Consider the following 17,406-nt stretch of genomic DNA (forward strand, 5'->3'; position numbering starts at 1 on the left):
ACAATACTCAATTGTCAGCTGGAGACAGATAATGTGTCGGGGGGGATTAGAGGAAGGTGGAAATAGAACCGCAGAACAACACTGACCTGAAGCTGCAGCACCAGGCCTGTCTACATGGTGTTAATGGCAGAAACAGACACGGAATCACTCAGAAACCGAATCACTGTTGAAAACCTCAGACACGACTAAAAAGTCACCCCCTGCACTATTGAAAAGTGTTGTTATGACATACCAGTGGCAGTGAAATGCCAAATAACAGTATATAGGGAATTAATATTCCAGTGCCCCAAAACTAATACCTGCATGTACACAAGGCCTATTTAACGTCTGGTGCTATGTGATAAAGGCACATCAGTTTCATTCACTATACGTTGCAGGGCACATTATTTTTTACTGGCATCCAGATGTCACCTGTCGTCCACTCCAACGCTGTTCAATATAATTGTACAATCTTAACGCAAACGTGTTGTAAAACGTTTGATGCCCCCACACATATATATTTTCCAATATAGAACAATATAAATGATAAATATGACCATAAGAGCAGATTAGAGATCGCACGGTAGCCTGCAAATGACAAAGGGGGTCATTATGACCCTGGCTGTCACTAGACTGCCAGGGTCATGGTGGTGGTCAGACCGCAGCGGTCACGGCGGTCCGACTGCCACATTATGACCGTGGTGGAGTCGCCACGGTCCAACCACCAGGCTGCCGCCAGCCTGCAGCATGGCGGTCCCGGTGGTTGTAATCCGCCAGGGCAGCTCTGCAAGAAGCGCTGTCATGGGGATTACGAGTCCCCATCCACCAGCCGGTCCATGGAGGTAATCACCACCATGGAAAGGCTGGCCGAATGGGGTACTCGGGGGGGAGGGGCCTGGGGGACCCTGCACTTCCCCATTGCACTTTCCACTGCCTGAATTACGGGCAGTGAAATGCGCGACAGGTGCTGCTGCACCGCCACATTGCAGCCAGCTCCATTAGGAACCGGTTGCAATGTTAAGGCCCTGTTCTCCCCCGGGTCAGCCGGCGGAAACACTGTTGAGGGGGGGCATTGGTCTTCATTACTGTGTAGAGTACTTCATTGACAGCCCCTTGTCTAAGCATCAAAATATTAGAATGCCTCTTTCATTGAAAGATTAAAGAATAAGAGGGAAAACCTCTCAACAAAATCAAAGCTGCGACAGAGGTGGAGGAAACAATTAACATCATTGCATTTGTGGCCAGAAATCCCAAGTTTGATATAAAAGAAATCAGGCTTTGTATAATTTTGTGGGCCACAAATTTCACTAGAAACTGACCAGTTTTAGGTGTAGGGTTTGCGAAACAGGTGAGCAAAGCTGGTGGCCATTAAAAATGATTTGATTACCCAAAAAAGTCAGAACTTTGTGGGTATCAATAATCTTATTTGATGGCCAATCCCACCTTACATCAACTCCTACAAAATATATGAGTCCTTACATTAACTCTTACAAAATACAGGAGTAAATGTGCTTACTGGATAGGAATGTGGATCTCACATGGGCGGAAAGGGTGGAAGGGAAGAGGTTGGAAGGGAAAAGGCTTCTCCATATGAATTAAGAAGGGGAAGAACATTCCCAAGGGTTCCAGGACAGTCACAAAGGTAACAAGGTAGACTCGAGAGTGTCTGATTGATGGAAATAAGCAAAAGAAGGGGTAGAGGGCTGAACATACACACCACTGAATCAGAAGGGGGATGCAGGGCTGAACATACACAACACTGAACAGGAAGGGGGATGGAGGGCTTAGCATATACAACACTGAGCAGGAAGGAGGATGGAGAGCTGAAAATAAACTACACTGAACCAGAAGTAGGATGGAGGGCTGAGCATACACTGAACCCAGAAGGGGCATGGAGTCCTGAACATACACTACACTGAACCCAGAAAGAGTAATGAGAGCTGAAAGTACACTACACTGAACCAGAAGGGGGATGAAGGGCTGACCATACACTACACTGAACCAAAAGGGGCATGGAGGGCTAAACATACACTACACTGAACCCAGAAGGGGCATGGAGGGCTGAACATGCACTACATTGAACCAGAGGGGGTGGAGGGCTGAACATACACAACAGGGAACGAGAAGTGGGATGGAGGGCTGAACATACACTGAACCAGAAGGGGCACAAAGGGCTGAATATACATAACTCTGAACCAGAAGGGGGATAGAGGGCAAAACATGCACAACATAGAACCAGACAGAAGCCCAATATATTGTTGCTGAGGGTGTTGATGACTGGCAACAAGAATGGAAGATGATTCACCAAAATGCAAGGGTTAGTGGAAGTTATCTCCTGCTCTCTCTGAACCCCATTAATATCACACGATTGACTCCTTGGCCCACCTTTCACCTCTCACAGTCTCCCATTTGCTGCTCAGGTGATAGGTTAACACCAGGGTGAGAACATGGGAAAGTAAATGGTCTCTGAGCTCTCGTTTTGCTTTCTATTGCTATAAATGTTTCCTGACCTCTGAAATCAGAGATCGAAAGGCAGTAAGAGGGGCATCAGAGAGCATTCTTTTTTCTTTTATAACTCTGTTTTCTTGAATTTATCAGAAACAACCAATATAAAAATAAAACAGTGCATTTTCATATGAGAAATCTGACTGTCCATTGTTCTCCCGGGCGGAGGCTGATGAAACCTGTAGGCAGAAACATGGGACATCTCCAAGCAGACCAGCAATAAACCCCGCCCCCCGCAGGACCTCATATGTAACCAAAATGTCTATACACCTCATTTACAGCATGACTCTTTTACCACGGTTGGTTGTCACTTATACGCCTAGTATAACATCCCATGATCAAGGTCCTCATCTGTGCTCCAATCAGAACCGGACTCCTGGGCCCCAGTGAAGCGTTCTAACGGTGCACTCCAGGCAGTGATGTCCGCCAGTGCTGCTTCTTCCCTGCATGTGAGTCTCTCATTTTGTTCTTCGGCTACACCCCATTCCAAAACATCACGGGACCAGTGAGTGGGGGATGGGCTTTGCATACCCATCCAACCCATAGACACCCTTCGCTTAGCCAAGACGAGCAAGCTGCGTGAATCTGTAAGGGACTCGTCTACACCAAGGTCTCTGTATGATACTCAAGAGGAAAGCCGATGGCGTCACCTCGAGCCCCAGACCGGTGACCCTGTCCAACTTTCGAACCACCACCCACCAAAATTGCTGTACCTCCCTACAGGCCCGGGCCAAGTGAAGAAAAGAAGCACCTGTCTCACCACATCTAGGGTACCCTGCCTCCCTTGTAGAGTCTATCTTATTAAGTCAGGCAGGCGTGATGTATACACGATGGACAAAATTAAAGTGCAATAACTTAAATCTATGGTTACAAAAGACCGTGCATACCAGCGATAGAGCCAAATTCTAGTCCACATCTTCTATGGGGTTCTCCAGCTCTCAATCGCAGGCCCTGCACGCTGCACATTCTACCCCCACACTATTCCCATTCAGCGCTCTATAAAACAGAATCACCAAGTAGGAATCCCCAGTTTATTAACCCATGCAATATTCTTGATGCCACAGGGGCCACCGGAAACCCAGACCAGACCTCTCGAGCCACACTCTCAATCTTGGCATATTGCAAGAAATGACCAGCACTCAATCCAAACGAATCACGAGCCTCCTGAAAGGAAATAAACTCACCATTGTGATATAAATCACCTGCCAGCAAGCATCCACCCATTCTCTAAGCCTCCATTGACATGAATGTGTCCATATCCCGAACGGGGCCTAGACTCCAAATCTTCAGTTGCCTATCAAAGGAAGCATATCAGAATATCCTCTTAACCGCTTGTTCCCAGATCCAAGCTGCATTCCTGACCAGGTAGGGGACAGGAGTCACCAACCTACCACCTGACATTAATGCCTGCACCAGAGCCTCATCTCCCAACATGCCCGCAAACAGCTGCTTCTCCCAATTATCTGTCTGCGTCATCCACTTAACAGCATGTTGTAAATGAGCCACATAATAATAGAGTCTAATATTAGGGAGTGGGAAGCCTCCATCTTCCATATCACTTTGTAACTGTTACGACTCTGTCGTCCCATTTCCAGGGGGCGCTGTAAGAGGACTGTAGGAAGCCTGGGAATCACCTTGAACACCTATCTAGAGTCCCTTGCTGACTCCTGTTTGTTTCTCTTTTCTCCATGGTACACTTGTGTAGTACTACATTTGCTTCCTGGGACTGCAAATCCCATAATGCACAGCCTGCTAGTCAGGAAAGCCCGGATTCTGTTTCCCATTGTTTTCAATGGGAGAAGTCCAGTTGCTCCGTTTCACCGGATCCTCTCCTCCAGGACTTGCAAGTGTCTGAAACTACACACACCTGTGACCTCTCCTGTGCAGCCCAGCTTGGAACTGCTTATAAGCAGCCATTTCCTCAAGCTCCCCGTCATGCATCGGACTTCGATTCCTTTGTGTTTCAGACCCTTTGTCGGATGGTGTTCCAGTTTTGTTCCTGTTCCTGTTCCTGTTCTGTTCCAGCTTGATCCTGTTTCCTGTTTCTCTGCCCTGCTCCTGATTGTTCCAGCCAGAGTCTGCTCCCTATCTCTTAGCCATGTATCTGTTTGTTTCTTCCAAAGCCTGCTCCCTGTTTCTCTGCCCTGCTCCTGCCTTGTTTCAGCCTGAACCTTCTCTCTGTTTCCCAGTCCTGTTTACTGCTCATTTCCTACTCCCTGTATTCCAGTCCTGTCCTTGCCTGTTCCAGCCAGAGCCTGTTCTCAGTTTCCCAGTCCTGTCTCTGTTTGCCCCAGCCAGAAGTTTGCGCCCTGTTTTCAAGTCCTAGTCCCGCCTGTGCTTCAGCCTGAGCCTGTTCCTAATTCTTGCCTCTGCCTCTTTGTTTGTTTCCTTCTGTTTCTGTTTCTTCTTGGTTCTTTGTGTTTGGTAAGTGGTCTATCAGTCTTCACCAGTGTATACGTGTCCTCCTGTGTACTGGGGTTGGCTCCTGGTTTCCAGGAGGCAATTCCTGCCCCCATCCTTGTCCAGTGTTATACGTTGTATTTCGTGCCTAACAGTGACAGTGTGCTATTGCTGTTTTCTCAGGAATCGCCACTGTGTTTCCAGCTGGACCCTCAAGAGCGTGTCTTGTGTATGTAAGTACTTTCCTTGTCTGTGCTCTAGGGTCCAGAGACAGAATCACTTCTGCTGCCTCCTTTCTATGGGACTGGCAGGGTGACTATCTGTAAGAGCAAACTGCACAGAGGCATTGAGATTCCCTGTCACTGTGGGAGGTTCTGCGCCTTACTCTGTGTACAACCCCAGCGTGTTTGTCCACTGGTAATCCGTTTCCTGTTTGTTCACACAAGGTTTGCTCTGCTTTTACTTTCCTGTTTCCTGTGCCTGTCCATAGCTGTCCTTTCCGTGTATGCCTTTAGCTGCTCTTCTGCCCCAGTACACTACCTCTCTAGGATATTCGGTGACCTCAAGGGGTGTCCCAACCAGAGTCCTGATCAGACCCGCCCGAAACCGTGACAGAATGCACGACCCAAACATTTCAAGCTCCCCAGGCAGCAAAGGCACACACAGACCTAAAATGCTTTCCTGTCGTGTTAAGACACCCCTTTCTAAACCTAGACTTTCTCTGAAGACCTCTAAAAAAGGCCTTAGCTTAAAGGATAGACTTGTTAAAGAAAATCAAAGATTGCAAATGCAGTACTACATTGCGTGGCTTGCTGATTCATCAATGTTCAACTATTATAATATATGTGATTATGACCCCCCAATCCCTGTCTGTGGAAGAATTACAAAGTAATAATGAGTTTTTGGAGGTTCTATTACCTCAAACAGGGGAGAATGTTCCTAACAGTGAAAGTGCTTTTGCTACTTCTGCACAAGACATTTACTCTCAAGCAATCCTGGTTAATTCCTTGCCTCATGCTAGTGCATCCCAAATTCACTTCCAGGACTCTGTCAAAACAAAGAACCCTGACACTGTTCAAGAAGCCACACTAGGTTCACTTGTTTTCTGATGAGTGCTTCAGCCCAGCTAGGCCAGTTCCTCAGAATTCAAAGGGCAGTACTGACTCTTATAAAGACCTTTCAGTCCCTCAGAGCTTTCAAGTCAGCAGGCTAGACCCTGTATCTAAGGGATCAGTAAAAACTGTGGGATTCCTTAGTTTAATTCAAATGGCGTGTGCTCCTCCCAAATTGGATGATAGTACATCAGTCTCAATTCCTAAGTGCTGTGCTGACTCGTTTAAGGATCTACCAGTCCCTCAGTGCTTTCAAGTCAGCAGGATAGAACCTGTATCAATGGGATCAGTAAAGACTGTGGGATTCCTTAGTTCAACTCAAAAGGCTTGTGCTCTTACCAAACTGGATAATACACCAGTCTCAATCCCTAAAAGCTCTGCTAAACCCTTTTCTATTCTGAGTGGGTTTGATAACAATATGGACATACACACACTAAAAGAGCAGTTTTGGCAAATTAAAAGGCAGATATTGGACTTCTATGATGAATATGTTGTAACATACACAAGAAATCGTGCACGTGGGCTTTTTTCATCAATGCATATTTCACTGTTGCCAGAACCAGACATTCTGTTTATCTGTAAGGTAGAAGAAGTAACAGAGCAGCTGATGGAAACTACTGCAAGGCAATTTGAAAACCTGAAAAAAGAAAATGATCACCAGCTTTGGCTTAAAGAACAGTATGCTACTTTGTGTGCCTCTCCAAAGACTTCTATCGAGCAGATTGTCCCTTCTATTTATGACAGTCAAAAGACAGCTCCAGTTATAAATATATCAGCCTCTTCTTCAGACTCTCTCTCAGCCTGTAGTTCTCCAGTGAAAATTCCTGTACAGTTGACTGAATCTCTGACATCTCCAAGAGATTTGACACCTCTTCATTCAAAGAATGGATCAGAGTCTTCAGAAGGAAGTGTCTCAGCCCCTCTATCAGAACAAATAAAGCCAAAGGAAGAAGAGAGTTCTGATGCAGACTCCAATAGCTGCACCTTCAGAAGTAAAGATATGACTTTACTGGAGATTAATGGCAAGTTGTGCAACAGTGTTGAAGAATCTGAATCTAGTGATGACAGTGGTTCCTGCCTTGCCATGAACAAACCTGCAGATAGTGCTGTTCAAATGGCGCACACACCAGAATTTTCAGATTGTGGGGATACTCCTGCCCTTTCAAACAAGATCATAGAATTTTCAGATAATGAAGAGACAGTTCCTGTTTCAAGTGAATTAATGGATTTTTCTGACCGTGAAGAAATATCCACAGTTACTAAGATTGTAATGGACTTCTCAGAAAGTTTAAAAATCTCTTCTGTGTCAAAGCAAATCGTGGAGATTTCAGACAAGGAAGAAAGCCAGGAATCTGAAACTGAACAGCCTGTCATAAGAAATGAGAGACTTCTCCTAGAACAGGACACAGTTGCAGCCTCAACCACTGATTCTGACCTGCTGATCCCTGCCAATGTGTATCCTGTTTCCAGCTCCACGATTAGTGAAGACAAGATCTCTGAGCTACCGGTATCTGATCTTGATGTAAAACCAGCCACACCAATGTCACCTGCTGTGTCCCTGAAACTAAAGACTCCTGAAAACCAGCAATCTGAAACCGAAGTTCAAGTGCTGAAAGATGTAATATTTCCCACTAAGACTAACGACTTGAATTTGAATCTTGTATTTGAAGATCTGATGATAAGTACTGTTCTTAGTGTTTTATTGCAAGAAACAATCATCAATTCAAAGGCAAGAGCTGAAAATTTAGATAACAGTGTAAAGGTGATTTCTGAAGAGACTCCAGTTCTATTTCTTTCCAAAGAACAACCTTTCAATGTTAACAGAGTTGAAGATCAACTACCTGTAGTAGAAACGCTTTGCAAAGAAACCATTTCTGATACCATGAATACACCACAGAGCACTTGCAATGATGAAATCTCAGTCTTTTCTGAAGATCACCCTAAAGAATTAGCTTGTGGAACTTCTACATTTTCAGATGTTAATCCAGTTTCTAAAGACTTGAAAACTCTTGTTGCTCCTGAATTTGATACTTTGAAGTCATCCAAGACGAAAGAAAATTCTGACTTTTTCATGTTTACTTTGAAAACACCAGTTACCCATGTTTCCCAAGTCTCTATGCTTTGCAAGCCTCAGACCACAATCCATGTAAATACTGCTGCAGAAACAGACAAATCCTGCTTGTCAGAAGGTGTTACAGACCTGACAGTTACTAATACACCAATCAGCTCCTCCAAAGAGGAAAATATTGAACAGGAAACTAATGTCATAAAGAATACCGCCCGTAATGCCATTCCAGATCTCCTTGCTCCTGAATCTACTTCACCAGAAACCAACTCCATGCACTCCTCCCATATCAATCGAACAATAGAGAGGAAAGACATCGGAGCCCATATGGGTATTAATACATGCTTTGCTCATTGGAAGTTTCACCTATGGCAGGACTGTAAACTTATCAACCAAGGTTGGTGTTGAATTTTCTTGCAGTGGCTTTTCCTCTTCAACTTTTTTCAGCCAAAGGACCACCTTCTCTTCTTGAGCAGACTGGTGGGAGGGGGTATACTGTTACGACTCTGTCATCCCATTTTCAGGGGGCGCTGTAAGAGGACTGTAGGAAGCCTGGGAATCACCTTGAACACCTATCTAGAGTCTCTTGCTGACTCTTGTTTGTTTATCTTTTCTCCATGGTACACTTGTGTAGTACTACATTTGCTTCCTGGGACTCCAAATCCCATAATGCACAGCCTGCTAGTCAGGAAAGCCCGGATTCTGTTTCCCATTGTTTTCAATGGGAGAAGTCCAGTTGCTCCTTTTCACCGGATCCTCTCCTCCAGGACTTGCAAGTGTCTGAAACTACACACACCTGTGACCTCTCCTGTGCAGCCCAGCTTGGAACTGCTTATAAGCAGCCATTTCCTCAAGCTCCCCGTCGTGCATCGGACTTCGATTCCTTTGTGTTACAGGCCCTTTGTAGGATGGTGTTCCAGTTTTGTTCCTGTTCCTGTTCCTGTTCCTGTTCTGTTCCAGCTTGATCCTGTTTCCTGTTTCTCTGCCCTGCTCCTGATTGTTCCAGCCAGAGTCTGCTCCCTGTTTGTTTCTTCCAAAGCCTGCTCCCTGTTTCTCTGCCCTGCTCCTGCCTTGTTTCAGCCTGAACCTTCTCTCTGTTTCCCAGTCCTGTTTACTGCTCATTTCCTACTCCCTGTATTCCAGTCCTGTCCTTGCCTGTTCCAGCCAGAGCCTGTTCTCAGTTTCCCAGTCCTGTCTCTGTTTGCCCCAGCCAGAAGTTTGCGCCCTGTTTTCAAGTCCTAGTCCCGCCTGTGCTTCAGCCTGAGCCTGTTCCTAGGTCTTGCCTCTGCCTCTTTGTTCCCTTCTGTTTCTGTTTCTTCTTGGTTCTTTGTGTCTGGTAAGTGGTCTATCAGTCTTCACCAGTGTATACATGTCCTCCTGTGTACTGGGGTTGGCTCCTGATTTCCAGGAGGCAATTCCAGCCCCCATCCTTGTCCAGTGTTATACGTTGTATTTCGTGCCTAACAGTGACAGTATGCTATTGCTGTTTTCTCAGGAATCGCCACTGTGTTTCCAGCTGGACCCTCAAGAGCGTGTCTTGTGTATGTAAGTACTTTCCTTGTCTGTGCTCTAGGGTCCAGAGACCGAATCACTTCTGCTGCCTCCTTTCTATGGGGCTGGCAGGGTGACTATCTGTAAGAGCAAACTGCACAGAGGCATTGAGATTCCCTGTCACTGTGGGAGGTTCTGCGCATTACTCTGTGTACAACCCCAGCGTGTTTGTCCACTGGTAATCCGTTTCCTGTTTGTTCACACAAGGTTTGCTCTGCTTTTACTTTCCTGTTTCCTGTGCCTGTCCATAGCTGTCCTTTCCGTATATGCCTTTAGCTGCTCTTCTGCCCCAGTACACTACCTCTTTAGGATATTCGGTGACCTCAAGGGGTGTCCCAACCAGAGTCCTGATCAGACCTGCCCGAAACCGTGACAGTAACGTGGCCAACGCCACCCTGCTACAGCGACCAGCCCAAACCAGGGAGATCAACAAGCTATCTAGACGACTAAAAAGTAGAGCCGTCAATGGAAACAAGGAGTTCTGGACCAGGTAAAGACACCATGGGAGAAACACCATCTTGGCCACAGCCGCCCTTCCCATCACGGATAGAGGCAGCCTATTCCAGAACGAGACGGAGCGCTCCAAACCCCTCACTACCCATTCCACATTATGCGTCAGATGTGCCGTCACCGTATGTGTAACCCATATGCCCAAATAACGAAAACTTTCAAGTTCCCACCTGAGCCCCACCTCAGGCAAAGCCCCCGGTGGGGCATCACACAGCAAACCCATAGGAAAAAGCAGGGTCTTCTTCCTATTCACCCATAGCCCAGACACAGACCCAAATTCTTCCATCAATTGTAACAATTGGGGAACCGAGACACATGGCTCATGGAGGTACAGCGATGCATCATCGGCATACAGGGAGACAATATGAGTGGCCTGACCCACCTGAACACCCCAGGGCCCCAATTCCTCACGCAATCAGGCCACCAGTGGCTCAACCGCTAAAGCAAAGAGGAGCGGTGACAATGGGCACCCCTGGCGGGTTCCCCCTACCAAACGTCCAAACATCCAATAGCTCACCCGCATGCGTGCAGTGGGAGCAGTGTACAATAAACAGATCCAAGCACAAAATTGAGAGCCAAAGCCCATTCCCTGCAGAACTGCCAATAAGTATTCCTACTCCACAGTAGCAAAAGTCTTCTCTAGATCCAGTGATACCAATGCCAATTTGTCTCCCACCTCCGCAGTTTCATGTAAAACGTGAGCCAGACGGCACAAATTTTAAGTCTTACTACGACCGGGAATGAAACCGCATTGGTCCTCGTAAACTAGACCCCGGATCACTCCCCGCAATCGAGTAGCCAAAATTCTACACAGAATCTTGACATCCGTATTGAGCATAGTAAGCGTGCGATCTGAGGAGGGATCCACAGGATCCCCCCCAGGCTTAAGCATTAAACAGACAACACTCTGTCGCATGGTCTCAGGAAGAATACCCCGTTCCCGAGCTTCCTCAGACACCACCAGCAATCTCTCCCTCAGCAAAGGAGGAAATGCCTGATACAATTCAATCGGGAAACCGTCCCCTCCAGGCGATTTAGACTTCGACAATGCCTCCAGAGCCGCACCCACTTCTTCCACTGTGTTCTCAGCCACTAGGCTCTCCACCCGTCCGTCTCCAGTTGCGGAAGGTTCGTCCGTTTCAGAAGCTCTCCTAATCCAACATCCGAGACAGGGGGACCAGCCCTAGATACCACCTGCAAATCCCCCACTAATGCCCGAAAAATGTCTCTGCGATTAGTAACCTGTACTCCTCTGCATTCCTAATATGTAGGATGGGAGGAGTGTCAACCTCACGCTTAACCCCTTCCCCGCCACGAACGTAATGGTTACGTCCATGGCAGCGCCCGTGTGGCGCCATGGACGTAACCATTACGTCCTGAATGCTTCCCTCGGGAGAAGCGCTAGCGCTCCTCCCGAGGGACGCCCCCCCAGGTCAGGGCTGACTGGGGAATCCCTTCCCTTTCCACCCCCGACCCCCCCCCACCCCCCCCCTGTGACGTCAGCGCGCGAGCGCGCGCTGATTTGTCACAGGGGCCTCCCTAGTCGCGCTGGAAGCTCTGCTTCCAGCGCGATTGAAAAAGAAATGCAAAAGCATTTCTTTTTCAATCACTTGGGAGGCCCGGAGGGGCTTCAAAGGGAAGGAAAAGTATTTCCTTCCCTTTGAAGTCCCTCCGAGGGTTTCAAAAGCCGGATTGCTTGCAATCCGGCTTTTGAAACCCCACTAGACACCAGGGATTTTTTTTTTTCTTCATTGAAATTGACAAAAGGGAGCGACCCCTTGGGCAAGGGTCGCTCCCAGGGGGGGCATTTTTTTTAAAAGGCCTTTTCTGCCCCCCCTGGGGGCAGATCGGCCTTACTAGGCCGATCTGCCCCCAGGGGGGGCAGAAACCTCTAGGCACCAGGGACCATTTTTTTTTTTTTTTTTTTTTTTTTTTTTTGGTTCATTTTTTTTTATTGAGGTGGGGAGCGACCCCTTAGGCAAGGGTCGCTCCCCTTGGGGGAAAATTATATTTTGGCCATTTCTGCCCCCCTTGGGGGCAGATTGGCCTATTTTGATGAGGCCAATCTGCCCCCAAGGGGGGTAGAAACCACTAGACACCAGGGTTTTTTTTATTCTTATTATTGTTATTGACAAAAGGGAGCGACCCCTTGGGCAAGGGTCGCTCCCAGGGGGGGCATATTTTCGGGAAGGCCTTTTCTGCCCCCAGGGGGGGCAGAAACCTCTAGGCACCAGGGACCTTTTTTTTTTTTTTTTTTTCATTTTTTTTTTTTTGGGTGGGGAGCGACCCCTTAGGCAAGGGTCGCTCCCCTTGGGGGAAAATTATATTTTGGCCATTTCTGCCTCCCTTGGGGGCAGATTGGCCTATTTTGATGAGGCCAATCTGCCCCCAAGGGGGGTAGAAACCACTAGACACCAGGGAGTTTTTTCTTTGCGTGAATTTCACGCAAAGGGAGCGACCCCTTAGGCAAGGGTCGCTCCCTGGGGGGAGGGCAATTTATTTTAGGCCATTTCTGCCCCCCCTGGGGGCAGATCGGCCTATTATTAGGCCGATCTGCCCCCAGGGGGGGAAGAAACCTCTAGGCGCCAGGGCAATTTTTTTTTTTGTGTTTTTTTTTTTTGTTCTTTCTTTTTTTTAGAGATGGGGAGCGACCCATCAGGCAAGGGTCGCTCCCCTGGGGGGCAAATTGTATTTAGACCATTTCTGCCCCCCTGGGGGCAGATTGGCCGATTTTAGGTCAATCTGCCCCCAAGGGGGCAGAAACCACTAGGCACCGGGGATTTGTTTTTTGGCGCCAATGTCACGCAGGGGGAGCGAGCCCGTAGGCAAGGGTCGCTCCCGGGGGGCGGGGGGTGGGTGTTGGGGGGGCAAATTTATTTTAGGCCATTTCTGCCCCCCCGGGGGACAGATCGGCCTATTATTAGGCCGAACTGCCCCCGGGGGGGGGCAGAACACTCTAGGCGCCAGGGCAATTTTTTTTGTGTTTTTTTTTTTTGTTGTTTCTTTTTTTAGAGATGGGGAGCGACCCATCAGGCAAGGGTCGCTCCCCTGGGGGGGCAAATTATATTTAGACCATTTCTGCCCCCCTGGGGGCAGATTGGCCAATTTTAGGTCAATCTGCCCCCAAGGGGGCAGAAACCACTAGGCACCGGGGATTTGTTTTTTGGCGCCAATGTGACGCAGGGGGAGCGACCCCGTAGGCAAGGGTCCCTCCCGGGGGGGGTGGGTGTTGGGGGGGCAAATTTATTTTAGGCCATTTCTGCCCCCCCGGGGGGCAGATCGGCCTATTATTAGGCCGATCTGCCCCCGGGGGGGGGGGGCAGAAACCTCTAGGCGCCAGGGGAATTTTTCTTTTTTTTCTTTGTTTTTTTTTTTTTAGAGATGGGGAGCGACCCATCAGGCAAAAGTCGCTCCCCTGGGGGACAAATTGTATTTAGGCCATTTCTGCCCCCCTTGGGGGCAGATTGGCTGAGTTTAGGTCAACCTGCCCCCAAGGGGGCAGAAACCACTAGGCACCGGGGATTTGTTTTTTGGTGCCAATGTCACGCAGGGGGAGCGACCCCGTAGGCAAGGGTCGCTCCCGGCGGGGGAGGGTGGGGGTTGGGGGGGCAAATTTATTTTAGGCCATTTCTGCCCCCCCCCTGGGGCCGGCTGAGCTACAGGCCAAACACCACAGGTAGGCACCTTGCAAAAAACACCTCTGTTTTCTGTGAAAAAATATGTTGTGTCCACGTTGTGTTTTGGGCCATTTCCTTTTGTGGGCGCTAGGCCTACCCACAGAAGTGATGTACCATTTTTATCGAGAGACTTAGGGGAACGCTGGGTGGAAGGAAATTTGTGGCTCCTCTCAGATTCCAGAACTTTCTGTCACCGAAATGAGAGGAAAAAGTGTTTTTGGGGCCAAATTTTGATGTTTGCAAAGGATTCTGGGTAACATAACCTGGTCTGAGCCCCGCAAGTCACCCCATCTTGGATTCCCCTGGGTTTCTAGTTTTCAAAAATGCACTGGTTTGCTAGGTTTCCTCAGGTGTCGGCTGAGCTACAGGCCAAAATCCACAGGTAGGCACTGCTTTTTATAAAAAAATTTGATGTGTCCACGTTGTGTTTTGGGCCCTTTCCTTTCGTGGGCGCTAGTCCTACCCACACAAGTGATGTATCATTTTTATCGGGAGACTTGGGGGAACGCTGGGTAGAAGGAAATTTGTGGCTCCTCTCAGATTCCAGAACTTTCTGCCACAGAAATGTGAGTAACATGTGTATTTTTAGCCAAATTTTGAGGTTTGCAAAGGATTCTGGGTAACAGAACCTGGTCCGAGCCCCGCAAGTCACCCCTCCTTGGATTCCCCTAGGTCTCTAGTTTTCAGAAATGCACAGGTTTGGTAGGTTTCCCTAGGTGCCGGCTGAGCTAGAGGCCAAAATCTACAGGTAGGCACTTCGCAAAAAACACCTCTGTTTTTTTCCAAAATTTAGGATGTGTCCACGTTGCGCTTTGGGGTGTTTCCTGTCGCCGGCGCTAGGCCTACCCACGCAAGTGAGGTATCATTTTTATCGGGAGACTTGGGGGAACGCTGGGTGGAAGGAAATTTGTAGCTCCTCTCAGATTCCAGAACTTTCTGCCACAGAAATGTGAGTAACATGTGTATTTTTAGCCAAATTTTGAGGTTTGCAAAGGATTCTTGTCGCGCCGCGCGGTGCGGCGCGAGCCGAGAGCTCGACTTCGGCCGGGCGTTCGGCTCGGGCCGCGCACCGCGTTATTAAGACGCGGCGCGCCCCCAGCCTCTCCTGCGCGTTTCGAGGCCCCAGATTTGCTTGGGGCCTCGTTCTTCCTTCTGCCTTTCACTGTCCCAGGGGTCTCTGAACCCTCTTACCTGTTTTTCTTCGTTTCTTTGTCCTTTCTTCTGTTTGCAGTCTGTTGTGTGCCTTTCTTTATGTCTTTTCCTCCTTCCCAGATTCCTGTGCTTTCCCAGCATTCCTTGTTCCCTATTCTCTATGGTTCCTCTACTATTCTGTTCTATATATTGTTTCCCTATCTAAGATGGTGTCCTTTTACTTCCTGTGGGTCACTTCCTGTTTGTTGGTATATAAGGGCTGTGTTTTTCCTCTTTCCTTGCGCTGCAACACTTTCTGCTCAGTTGGTGTCTTCGCTCCTGATTTCCTTGCCTTTTGGTTTTGGACTCAGCATTCTGTATTTCCTGATTTTTGCTCCTTTTGGATTCCTGTTTGTTGTTCTTGTTTTTCTCCAGGACTTTTCCTGTTTGGAGGTTTTTCCCCTTGGAAGGGGTTTTTCCCTCTGGCGCTACTTTCTGAAGGGCACGGTCTGTTCTTGGTGTCTCCATTGCCTACAGCACCGTGGCTACCAGAAAGAGTCGCCCCTTTTTGGGCCAAAGCCGAACATTGAAGATTCACGCCACCAGATCTGCAAATTCCAGGCGCAAGCAGCACGTGAGTCGTGACAGATTGCAGCGCCTAACCATTCCGACGTCCTCAAACACCATGGATAATACAGTGGCGGCTGCTGCAGATCCGGAGCAATCTCTGTTAACCACGATTCAGCAACAAGCCCAGGAGTTGCAACAACTACGTAATGAAAATGCTGCGTTACGACAGGCTTTGGCCCTCCGCACCAGTGATGTTCCGACAATCTCCGCTTCTACCCCTTGTTTCTCTGGTGAACCAACCAAGCTTCGCGAGTTCTTGGATGCTTTAACGGTGTATTTCGCCTTCCGACCTACTCAATTCTCCCACGACAGGACCAAGGTGGGTTATCTTATCAGTGCCTTATCCGGCCCAGCCTTGGCCTGGGCAACCCCGATGGTGTCCTCCGACGACCCTGTATTGTCAGACTATTCCGCCTTTGTGAGTCGCTTCAAACAAATGTTTAGCCGTCCTGGATTGGAAGCCTCCGCTGAAGAAGCCTTGTGCGACATCCAACAAGGCTCCCAAGACGTCCTGCAATATATAACCCGTTTTCGTCAGCTGGCGGCAGAGACCACTTGGGTGGAACGTACTCTGGTAACATTATTTCGTAGAGGACTCAAAGAAGAAATAAAGGATGAACTAGTGCATTCTACCAGAGCGGAAGATCTTCGTGGCCTGATGGATCAAGCACTGTCCATCGAATATCGTCTTCAGGAACGGAGATCGGAAAAGAAAAGGAGTAGAGGGTTTACCCAACCAAGTAGCTCCCGTGCATACCTGCAGCGTTCCGAGGAACCTCGCACTCCTGCTAGAGACATCGAAGGGGAACCCATGCAGGTGGATACTACCCGAGGTCCACTCTCTGCTAGTGAACGAGAAGACAGACGCAAGAGAGGGTTGTGCCTGTATTGTGGTTCTGCTGGTCACATACTCCGTACCTGTCCAGTACGTCCGTCCAGACCTTCGGGAAACGCCACCTCCCGTCCTCTGTAAGAAGGGAGGGGACGGGATCTACAACTATACCTTCCATCAGCTCCTTTAATGACAATACAACTGCCTTGTTCATCTTTCCTGTCCTGTTACAACTTCCTGACGGTCGTCAAGAAAAGACTATGGCATTACTAGACTGAAGGTGCCACTGGTATGTCCATTAATACGGTCCAAGGGGTCCCAGACCACTATTTGGAGTTTCAGGATATTTTCCAAAAACCGTCAAAACCTGTGCTACCTCCACATCGAGAATATGATTGTGCAATTCCATTAGAACCCGGCACAATTGTTCCTTTTGGGAGGATGTACTCCCTCACGGAACCCGAAAGGGAAGTTCTAAAGGAGTATCTGGACGAAAATATACAGAGTGGTCTTATTGTTCCATCGTCGTCTCCGGCTGGGGCCCCTCTCTTTTTTGTGCCCAAGAAGACTAAGGATCTTCGTCCGTGCCTGGATTTTCGAGGTCTGAATAAAATCACCATTAAAGATCGTTATCCTTTGCCTCTCATCAGGGACATACTGGAAGCAATCAGAGGGGCCCAACGTTTTACTAAATTGGATTTACGAGGAGCCTACCACCTTTTACGCATAAGAGAAGGCGACGAATGGAAGACAGCATTCAGGACCCCATTTGGCCATTTTGAATATAGGGTTATGCCGTTTGGTCTTACTAACGCCCCGGCAATCTTCCAGAGATTTATGGACTCAGTGTTTTCAGACCTACTTAATCAGACAGTCGTGATCTACCTAGATGACATTCTTATTTATTCTAGAAATCCTGAACTCCATACTTCCCATGTGAAACAAGTTCTTCAAAGACTTCGTGATCACCAACTATTTTGCAAACCAGAGAAATGTGAGTTCGACATAACGGAA

The sequence above is a fragment of the Pleurodeles waltl genome, chromosome 6, assembly GCF_031143425.1.
Source record: "Pleurodeles waltl isolate 20211129_DDA chromosome 6, aPleWal1.hap1.20221129, whole genome shotgun sequence".
Taxonomy (NCBI): Eukaryota; Metazoa; Chordata; class Amphibia; order Caudata; family Salamandridae; genus Pleurodeles; species Pleurodeles waltl.